The following is an 11,158-nucleotide window of genomic DNA, read 5'->3' as shown; positions in this document are numbered from 1 at the left end:
TGTCTACTATCCTACCTGTCTGCTGTCCTACCTGTCTGTTGTCCTAACTGTCTACTGTCCTACCTGTCTACTCTCCTACCTGTCTACTCTCCTACCTGTCTACTGTTCTACCTGTCTACTGTCCTACCTGTCTACTGTCCTACCTGTCTGCTGTCCTACCTGTCTACTGTCCTAACTGTCTACTGTCCTACCTGTCTACTATCCTACCTGTCTACTCTCCTACCTGTCTGCTGTCCTACCTGTCTGCTGTCCTAACTGTCTACTGTTCTACCTGTCTGCTGTCCTACCTGTCGGCTGTCCTAACTGTCTACTGTTCTACCTGTCTACTCTCCTACCTGTCTACTGTTCTACCTGTCTACTGTCCTAACTGTCTACTGTCCTACCTGTCTACTGTCCTACCTGTCTGCTGTCCTACCTGTCTACTGTTCTACCTGTCTACTGTCCTAACTGTCTACTGTCCTACCTGTCTACTATCCTACCTGTCTACTCTCCTACCTGTCTGCTGTCCTACCTGTCTGCTGTCCTAACTGTCTACTGTTCTACCTGTCTGCTGTCCTACCTGTCTGCTGTCCTAACTGTCTACTGTTCTACCTGTCTGCTGTCCTACCTGTCTGCTGTCCTAACTGTCTACTGTTCTACCTGTCTACTCTCCTACCTGTCTACTGTCCTACCTGTCTACTGTTCTACCTGTCTACTGTCCTAACTGTCTACTGTCCTACCTGTCTACTATCCTACCTGTCTACTCTCCTACCTGTCTACTGTCCTACCTGTCTGCTGTCCTAACTGTCTACTGTTCTACCTGTCTACTGTCCTACCTGTCTGCTGTCCTACCTGTCTACTGTTCTACCTGTCTACTGTCCTAACTGTCTACTGTCCTACCTGTCTACTATCCTACCTGTCTACTCTCCTACCTGTCTGCTGTCCTACCTGTCTGCTGTCCTAACTGTCTACTGTTCTACCTGTCTGCTGTCCTACCTGTCTGCTGTCCTAACTGTCTACTGTTCTACCTGTCTGCTGTCCTACCTGTCTGCTGTCCTAACTGTCTACTGTTCTACCTGTCTACTCTCCTACCTGTCTACTGTCCTACCTGTCTACTGTTCTACCTGTCTACTGTCCTAACTGTCTACTGTCCTACCTGTCTACTATCCTACCTGTCTACTCTCCTACCTGTCTACTGTCCTACCTGTCTGCTGTCCTAACTGTCTACTGTTCTACCTGTCTACTGTCCTACCTGTCTGTTGTCCTAACTGTCTACTCTCCTACCTGTCTGCTGTCCTACCTGTCTGCTGTTCTACCTGTCTACTGTTCTACCTGTCTACTGTCCTACCTGTCTGCTGTCCTAACTGTCTACTGTCCTACCTGTCTGCTGTCCTACCTGTCTGTTGTCCTAACTGTCTACTGTCCTACCTGTCTGCTGTTCTACCTGTCTACTGTCCTACCTGTCTGCTGTCCTAACTGTCTACTGTTCTACCTGTCTACTGTCCTACCTGTCTGCTGTCCTAACTGTCTACTGTTCTACCTGTCTACTGTCCTACCTGTCTGCTGTCCTAACTGTCTGCTGTCCTACCTGTCTGCTGTCCTAACTGTCTACTGTCCTACCTGTCTGCTGTCCTACCTGTCTACTTTCCTACCTGTCTACTCTCCTACCTGTCTACTGTCCTACCTGTCTGCTGTTCTACCTGTCTACTGTCCTACCTGTCTGCTGTCCTAACTGTCTACTGTTCTACCTGTCTACTTTCCTACCTGTCTGCTGTCCTACCTGTCTGTTGTCCTAACTGTCTACTCTCCTACCTGTCTACTTTCCTACCTGTCTACTCTCCTACCTGTCTACTGTCCTACCTGTCTGCTGTCCTACCTGTCTGCTGTCCTACCTGTCTGTTGTCCTAACTGTCTACTCTCCTACCTGTCTACTTTCCTAACTGTCTACTCTCCTACCTGTCTACTGTCCTACCTGTCTACTGTCCTACCTGTCTGCTGTTCTACCTGTCTGCTGTCCTACCTGTCTACTGTCCTACCTGTCTACTGTCCTACCTGTCTGAATGAAAAAAAAACCTGATGTATGAAAATTTCACAGCAGTTTTTTTTTTTTTTTCTGTGTATATTTTTGCCACAGGTATCCAGAGGGTAGTAAAATTGAAGGGCCTAAAGGTTAAAAATATGATATGAAGAGGAAACCAAACAAATCCACCTGGAACGAGTCAAAGATAACATCAGAGGCAAATAGTCTTGAACAGAAGAAAAGCCTTAAACATCTGCCTGGACTGGATGGAGTTGGACACAGAGGACAGACACTGGGAGGGTTTTCTGTTGGAAAGCATTCAAGTGTGGGATCCTCTTTGTTTGGCTTCATGTTTAGCTTATTATTGTGGCTGTCAATTACAAAACTTACAGGGGAGTTATGGCACTTCCTTTGTAGTATTCAGTCTTACAGGCGTCTCACTTTATGAATGATTTAATATGAAAACTATGTGGGAACAGTGTATAAACTATTTAAACCATCACTAGCATAAGGGTAGAAGGTCACGCATCATGGGGAACAGGAATTACCATATTTAAATACTTGGGGACGATAAATAAAATATTCTCCATGTGTCTGTCTGCCTTCTGCATACATTTAAAGTCTATTTTATTTGGGAATAAATGCAGTTTTTTATGTTCATTGTGTTTCCTGCTGCATCTTTGGACCAGACAAACGACTACCTACACAAGCCAGACTTCACTGCTACTGCTATGACTGTCATTATCTGACGTTAGTTCATAAAAAGTACAAATCAAATGTTTATTCAAAGGTTTGGTATTATGTTAAGTCATTTTATCCTTGAACACCATGAACTATTAAAAGTGGGGAAAACAGAAATGATGTAATTTTTTTTTCAGTTTTGCTGACATTGTATTGTTCATTGTAGTTTTTATTTTCATTTTATTTAAATCACAAACTACAAACCCCAGTTCCTGAAATATAGGAACATGAGCTGAATTCCTGAAATGTCCACGGACTACACTGAACCCCTTTTCCTAAAGGTATCAGCAGAAATCAAAGAAAAAGGCCAACTGCGTATGACTTTGTCCTAATCCTAATTCACCCCTTGGCCCTCCCCCTTGGCCCCTCCCCCTTACCCACTGAACTTGGCACTACCCCTTGAAACAGAGTTGAAAGGGGTAGGGGTTGAAACATTCCCCTATCAAATGAGACAACCCTTCCAGACCTGTTACGTCATCAGCGGTCGTCGATGCCACTATAAACTGATGCGACAGTATTCCTCATGCCGTCAGCAGCTGGAGCCGTCTCTGTTCCATGGGCTTTGGGCATCTTTTGTGGCTATCAACCGCAAACCGCAGAAATGCGATCCAGAACACATTATCAAATGTGATCAAATGATATAGGATTAAAGCTGCGGGAGACTTTCATCACCAGTTTTTCATCAGATCTGTCAAACCTCAGTCATATCCTCAGCATCATGAATCTGTAAGTCTGTCTGTCATTACTCACCTGAATCTCACCTGAAGCGCCATCCACCATAAACAAACCATGTGTTTACAAACAGGGCTGGGAGGTAACTCGGATATCTTTGGAATTTTGTTGCGACGTGCATTGTGGGAAGTGAAGGCTTGCCCCACCACCTGCAGCAGCAGCGGCAGTACAACCATATGACATTATATGGATGAAACAAACACGACGCGGAAATGGCCGAAACGCAGAAACAGCTGAAAGGAAGCAGAGCTACAGCTGCTTCCGTGTCGTGTTTCTTGCAGCTGCTGCTGCCAGGCGGAGCTCTGCTTGCTCCGCTTCCCTCCCGCCATTTCCGTGTTTCAGCTGTTTACTGGAGGAAAACTGTTAAACATGACAGATATAGGAAAGTCTGCTCAGACTGAGCGGTTACAACCAAGTACATAAAAAGGGGTTCACATTCTAAAAGTACAATAACATTTCCCAGAGGAAGAATAAGATATAAAAGAAAGAAAAAGTGGGTGAGTGGGGGACTGGAGGATGTGTGGGGTTTGGGGGTTGGGCTTGGTGGGATGGGGAGGTGGGCCTCCGGGCCCCCAGGGCGCTTGGCTGTGGCATCGGGGTGCACACTGGCCCACAGCGGGTGGCCGCCCGGTGTGCTGGGTGGGACCCTGCCCGGGGAGACGGGTGGCTCCTGGGCTTGTGGGGCTCAGGGACTGGCGCCTTGACTGCCCCTGGGTGGCCAGCCCCCGGCGGGGGGGTGGCGGCTGGCGTCCCTGGCCTCCTGGGGCCTGTGCTCGGCTGCTGTGGGGCCTCTGGTGGGGGCCTCCCTCGACCAACTTCGGGGCAGGCACACTGTTGCCTCTCAGGGGGGCGGACTGGATCCCCCCTCTCTGTGGTGTCTGCTGGTTGGCTGGACCTTGGGGCCCTCTTGGTCGGTCCCTGATCCTTGGGGGGAGTGTGGTTGTGGTTGCATGTGTGTGTTCTTCACCTCAGTCTGGTTGCCTGGTTCACTCTGTCACAGCAGATGAATGTGAACAACTGATGTGGTGTGGATTTGTTTCTGGTATTATTTGTTATAGGTATTATTTGTTATAGGTATTATTTGTGCGAACGTGGTATATGATATTTTGTTCATGCTTTCTTATATTCTTCATTTCATAGGTCTTATGTATTTCATTGTTGTGTTTTGTTTTGTTATTTGTAGTTTTGTTTCTCTCTCTTCTGCCCAGTTTACTCAGTTCTGGTTGTAGATATTGTCACCATCATAACTGTTTCCATGGTTGTTGTCTTTGCCACCTTCTTCTCTCTTGTTATATTCCCTTCTTCTGGCTCTGGCTCTGGCTCTGGCCCCGGCTCTGATCCATGCACACCTCATTCAGTCTCCTCCAACCCCCCCGCTCATACAGAACAGCCCCAGTTCGTACCTATGTGACTAACGGTACATTTACTGCTGATTTATGTTAGTGAGAAAACAGTTTGCCGGTGAACTTTCCATCCTAATATAACTAATAATAGCCAAGCTCTGGCTCTGGCTTCATTTCCTGGACCAGTGCTCCATACTTCTGAGACCACTCAATTCATACATGAAGAGGGGTACGCACAGAGGGGGGAGGGACAAATGGCAGTTGAGTTTGATAGACATATCACCGTTCAATCATTTCAATTGGGCGCTCAAAATGATTGGATGGTATTTTTTCAGTCCTGTCCGTTCCACAGGTGAGTACATTTTTTTTTTAATTTTTGTGTTAGAGCATTTAATTAATGAGTTGTAAATGGGGTGTGAAGGGGATTTTAAGCAATATAGTAAAAAATGCTCCAGGAAAACATCTCCTACCCCACCTTTAAATAGTGTCCTAAAATCTTTGGAATTGGGAGAAGCTGGGCATGGCCTTTACATTTCAGTGAATATAATGAGATTTTCGCTGCTAGTTTTAGTCTCTTTTTGTTGTTAATCCTGGTTAATCACATAATCCAATAGGAGACAGTGGAGATACTCAGTCTGAATACTGTTTCCACATGATTACACTTGGTTTAGAAAATGAAAAGGTAAAATGATTCCACTCTGAATACACCAATCGTCATTAACTGTAGCTGTAACAGTAGAAAGCTTGTTTCAGCTTCAGTCAATGAGTGAATTAGTATCATTAATGGGAAAAGGCAGCATAAGAAAATCTATATCATTGGGAGCAATAGGATAAAATCAATCACCTAATAATAGAACGTGTTTTATCTGTAGGTGTAAAGCACTGGTGGATGTGGACCAGTCACAGTCAATAGAATATTCCATATAATCAATAGGAGTCCAAGTTTAACCGTCACGGAAACACATACTAATGGGATTTGTTTGAAGACTGAGAGTGTTGGATTAAAGATACAGATGAGCTGGTATCCACCTACGACCAGGCCTTCACATCAAAGATACTCACTGAAGGTTTGGATTTAGTTAGTGTTGTAAAAGGATTTAATACACATGAATACTTTTAAAATAAAAAGTACTGAAAATACAGTGCAGGATTTTCTGTTTTACCTCAGGACTGATTGTGTCTGATTGTCTTTCTGATATTGGAATAAGAGCTTAATGAATAAAGTAAAATAGAAATAAAAGCTTAATGACACTAATTTACAGACACCGTCTATGCTGTGCTTTACAGTAGTATGCATCCAAAGCCTGGGTTTAGTTAGTTCTGGGCGGTCAAACTCAGTTTAGTTCAGGAGCCATTTACAGCCCAGTATGATCTCAGACCAGTGAAATAACAAAGAACAAAGTAAAATCCCATTGTGAAAAAGTTTACATCTACAAAGTTACCTTATAAATCTGAATAACATGAACAACAAGAAATGTCTGAAGAAAAATAAGTGCAATTTTATCAGTTTACTTTAGTTTATCATTTACATTACAATTTACAGATCATAGTGGATCTACAAATACACAAAAGATTTAGTAACAGGAAGAATATTGTTAAAATTCTACATACTTCTCTTAAGACATTGTAGGTTGTTCATAATTGTTCAGGTTATTCACATTTTTTGTGAAAAGATAGTTTATAAATGTCACCATTTTCATGTAATTTTACTTTTTTTTTTCACTAAAACAAAGAGAAAAATGTGTAGTTGTCATTATTTATTGGTCATTATGATAGTATTTTACTGGTCCATCCCACTTGAGATTGAATTAGTTTGTGTGGAACCTAATATGATATTCACATCCTTGAATGTTAATATCTTCAGTGTCATTTTTACATTTCACAAACTTTTCCCATGGGCCAGATTGGACCCGTTAGTGGGCCGGTTTTGGCCCGTGGGCCGTATGTTTGACACCTGTGAGTTAGTTCTGTAGTTTGATTGGTTTATTTAAGAAAATATCCCCAAACACATTTACTTTTCAGGGTTATGTGAAGGACAGTGGTGGTTGAATATGAGCTCATAGAATACACATTACCATCTACAAGTTAGTTTAAAGTCCTAAACTCCCCTCAGTCCATCATATACAACCACACTACAGTTTAGTGGTTGACTCCAGTAAACTAACAACACCCATGGTTACCAAACTGGTTAAAAGCATAAATAAGTTCAACCTTAACCCTTTCATGCACAGTGGTCACTATAGTGGACAGTTTTTCAAAGCTGTTCTCTTGTACATTTATGGATTTTGTTGTTTTAGTTCAATATCAGCCAACACAGATATGTGGACGCTTATGCATCATCCTATACACTTCAATTCATACCATTACTGTAACTCATCTGTTCTTCATAAACCTGGTAAACCTGCAGTAACATGTTTTAGTGTAAATCAATTGTTAATTGTTAGACAGTAATTAACAGTTTTTTTGTTTGTTTGTTTTTTTTTAAACAAAATGTTTTTTGTTTTTTTTTTTGCATATTATCTCCATTAAGTGAGTAATAACTAGTATTAGAGTATGTTAAAATGTGTGAAAACATCAGATTAGCAGCATTAAAAACATTTTAATTTCATTGTTTTCATATCACCTTCTGATATTGGGTTTTAAATACATGTTTTGTTTTGTTTTTTTTACTTCAAAAATGAATTGCATGGTGTAGCTGAGTGGACATTTTTGCAACTCCATGAAAAAAAAAAATCTATTACATTGTTTTTTTCATGCCTAAGGAGGAATAAAAACACTCAAGAAAAAATCTTGACTAAGGTTCTCAAAATTCATGCATGTTAAATGCATTTTCCTTATGCTTACTTAAGTGAGGTCTTAATGTAGAACATTAGCAGTACTATTTTTTGGGTTTTTTTAATGAGGTATCAGTATTTTTACTTAAGTGAAAGATGTGAATATGTCACACCACTGATCTTTGTACATGAGAACATTTCAACACAACATGTTTTAATACAAGGTTTTATTTAGGAAGTGAGTCAAATGCCCTGTGTTTGTGCTTTACATTGTTTCAAATGGGCACATGAGGTCCAAAGGGAAAAACCCAGAGGAAAAACTGAAATCAAAGTAGGAAGCTCCTGTAAAAGTCACCATCATCATCATCATCACCATCATCATCATCATCATCATCATCATCTTCATCATCTTTAACACTGTCATTCTATATGGATCTGTATAAATATCACATCCAAAATTACATTAGCACTTGTTTACAAGGCCTCATGCTGCAAAATATTCGAGTTTTCATTTTTGCTTAAAAAATAAATTAATTAATTAAATTAAATAAACAGTGTGTAGAGATGCTCACACATTAATGTTAAAATGACACCATATGTAATACAGATCTTGATTTACACTTTTTGTCATTTTAAAACATGTCTTCATGTGTCATTTAGGGAGAACACAGTCTAAGTTAGTGTGGCATGGCACCTTTTTTCTTTTCTTTTTTTTTTTTTTTACTTTTTTTTCACCTTGTATTTGTCATAGTACAAAAAAGAGAAATAAGTTGTTTATTCTACATACAAGGCATTTTCTACCTGAATCTAAACTCTTTCATTGTGCTACTATCTTTGAAAGAATGAATGAAAAGATATAATTCACAAGAGGAAGTGCTTTTATATAAGAAGAGGTAAACTAGCGTGTGGCTATAGTAGGCTACAGTAATTCAGAGTAGAATCTAAGTGTTCGGTGGTGCAGTCTGATGCTGAAATATTGACAGAATTTCCTCTCATTGCACTCAACAACACTTTCCAAATGACACTGGGATTATACAACGGCCTCAGCTGACAGAGCGATAACACCTGAACTACTGCCTCATATGCAGTTGAAGGAGTGAAACTGATATTTACCAACTCAAAGAAGGGGATGTCTTAATGTCACTCATTAAAACCTGACAGGGATGAGTGTCCACCTTCACTTCCACTTCACTGGTGCACAGTTGCATTTCTCATTAGTCTTTGTCCATGTTTCAGTACCAGAGGCCCACAGTAATACCTTCTACTTTCTACAGTGTCTTAGAATAATAATACAAGGCAGGCAGTGCATAAACCATGTAGAAAACGACCCCACCCACAGCCTCCAACTCAGGGATTTGTGCCATCGCTGGGAATCCTTGGAAGCCCTTATAGATTCCGACATATTTGTCAATAAGCTAATGAGCTAATGCTAAGACAGAACTATAAATAGAAGCCAATTATTTTAAGTATTGCAAAATAAATTTGTCAAAGTGAAAAGAACTGAAAAATCCCTTAATACAAACCAAAAAGTTGGCCTCAAGGGATCACAGCAGTGCCACAGTCCCTCTAGAAACACAGAACCCAAACCCACCCCCCAGTACTTAACACTAAATTGGTTTGCTATCTCCCTGATATCATATTTCTCACAACTACGTAGAATACTGGTACTTGATGATGTTACAAGCGTTATGATGCATGTCTTTCAAAAATATCATGCATTATTGCTCTATTGGATATGAATGAAATATTGCCCAAGACAGAAATGAGCTCAGTGTAATCATACTGTGTAGAAGAGGTTTGGCAAAATATCCCAAAGACTCATAAAATTGGCATAGATTCCATTATTAGGCTACTGTTATTATTATTAATTTTTTTTGCATGCAGTAGATTTTATAATTAAAGTGGCTGAAAACATAAAGGAAGATATTTATAAATCAAAAGTGTCAAATGCTTTGGCATATTTGTAATAAAGGCAAAATTGATTAAAAAAAAAAAAAAAAAAAAGCAACAGTTAAGAAGTTTACAAAAGCACTCAAATAAATAAATAAATAAATAAATAAATAAATAAATAAGTTTCCCCAGTAATGCTATTTTACAACACTTGAAAAAGGTTCGACCTTTAACAACAACAGATATTTCTATGCCTTCATCCTCATTTGACATGGAAAAGTATAACTAAATGATGTCAGAATGCGTTTATGGGAAAACACTGTTTCTGAAGGGGAACCTCAGTATCTCTGATTCCAACCTGGAAGTCCATGTCAGGACACTGATCTGACACGTGTTAAACCTCTGTCTATTTACTGTCAAGTAAAGCACTAATACTTGAACCTCTGCTTCATCATCTGTGTCCATTATAGAAGCTGGAGTAAAGAAAACACATTAACAGTGTACGTTAGGGTCCCGGTGTTCTCCTGTAACAGCAGATCTTTACAGTCACCAGGTCAGTGTTTTCATGGCCTTAGAAAAACAAATACAGTTACAGTCACTAGTGGAAGTAAATGTGGTGTTTTTTTTTTTTTTCTTGCGGTGAAAATATATGTGCTTTGCTTGCTTTCTTTAGTTTCTCTTCCTTAAGCGAGTTCAGTCCAAGTTCATGTTTCCTAAATGCAGAATGCAGATGTCTCCTTCTTTACATCATAGTTTATGTTTCCATACCTCTGCTCATAAAAAGAATTAAATAAGTAAATGGAAAGTCTCTGCAGGAAAACTGAAAATGCGGCCAGTGCTTTGCTTTAAATGTCTGTGATAATGTCTGTCACAAAAAGACAGAGTGATCGCTGGGCGAAAAAAAGTGAACCATGAAAACAGATATGGATGTAAAAAGATCTGAGTGTGTTGGAAATAGGAAAGGCTGGATATGCTTGTGCTTTATTTATCTTCAGATACTGAAAACAGCCTCAGAAGGACAGAGACATGTCTTATCGAAGCAGGTGACAGTCTAATTTAGGCATCATACATGATATTTCACTCCACTTCCAGGTGACTAAGGTGGAGAAAACAGACAGACTGGAGGTGTCTTAGTCAAAATGAAGGTGTCTTTCATCTATTTTTGTCTGTCTTTTGCATCATGATCCTGGAAGGAAAAATCTTATTGTCCTTCTTGCCAGAAAGAAGGAGAAGTATGGGGTAAGGTTGGTGTCAAAATATTCATGTGCATTAGACAGATATGTGTGCATATTAGTTTATAGATGTGCAAACAATAAATCTGTGTAAACTCTTGTATGAGTTCAGTCGTACATAAAATGAATGAATGTGTTTTATCAAAATATGAATGAACAACTTTCATTCGCATCAAGAATTACAAACACAAAATGTAACTTCACGATGTGCTTTCTCCATCACAAATACGAATTCACCAACGTGACTCTACTGTTGTAAATGCGTCCCCACTTCACAGACATTATGTCTGGAGCAGAGGATCCATGGATTCACAGACTGAACATGAGTCCAGGTCCTTCTACAGTTGAACAGAACACTGGACTAATGACTGGATTGGACCTGGTTTGGTTCTGGGACTTGGTCGTCCATCTGGGACAGTGATCCTGCCTGATCTGGATCTGATCTGG

The sequence above is a fragment of the Sphaeramia orbicularis genome, chromosome 11 (genome assembly GCF_902148855.1).
Source record: "Sphaeramia orbicularis chromosome 11, fSphaOr1.1, whole genome shotgun sequence".
NCBI lineage: Eukaryota > Metazoa > Chordata > Actinopteri > Kurtiformes > Apogonidae > Sphaeramia > Sphaeramia orbicularis.
This window is presented reverse-complemented; position numbering follows the sequence as displayed.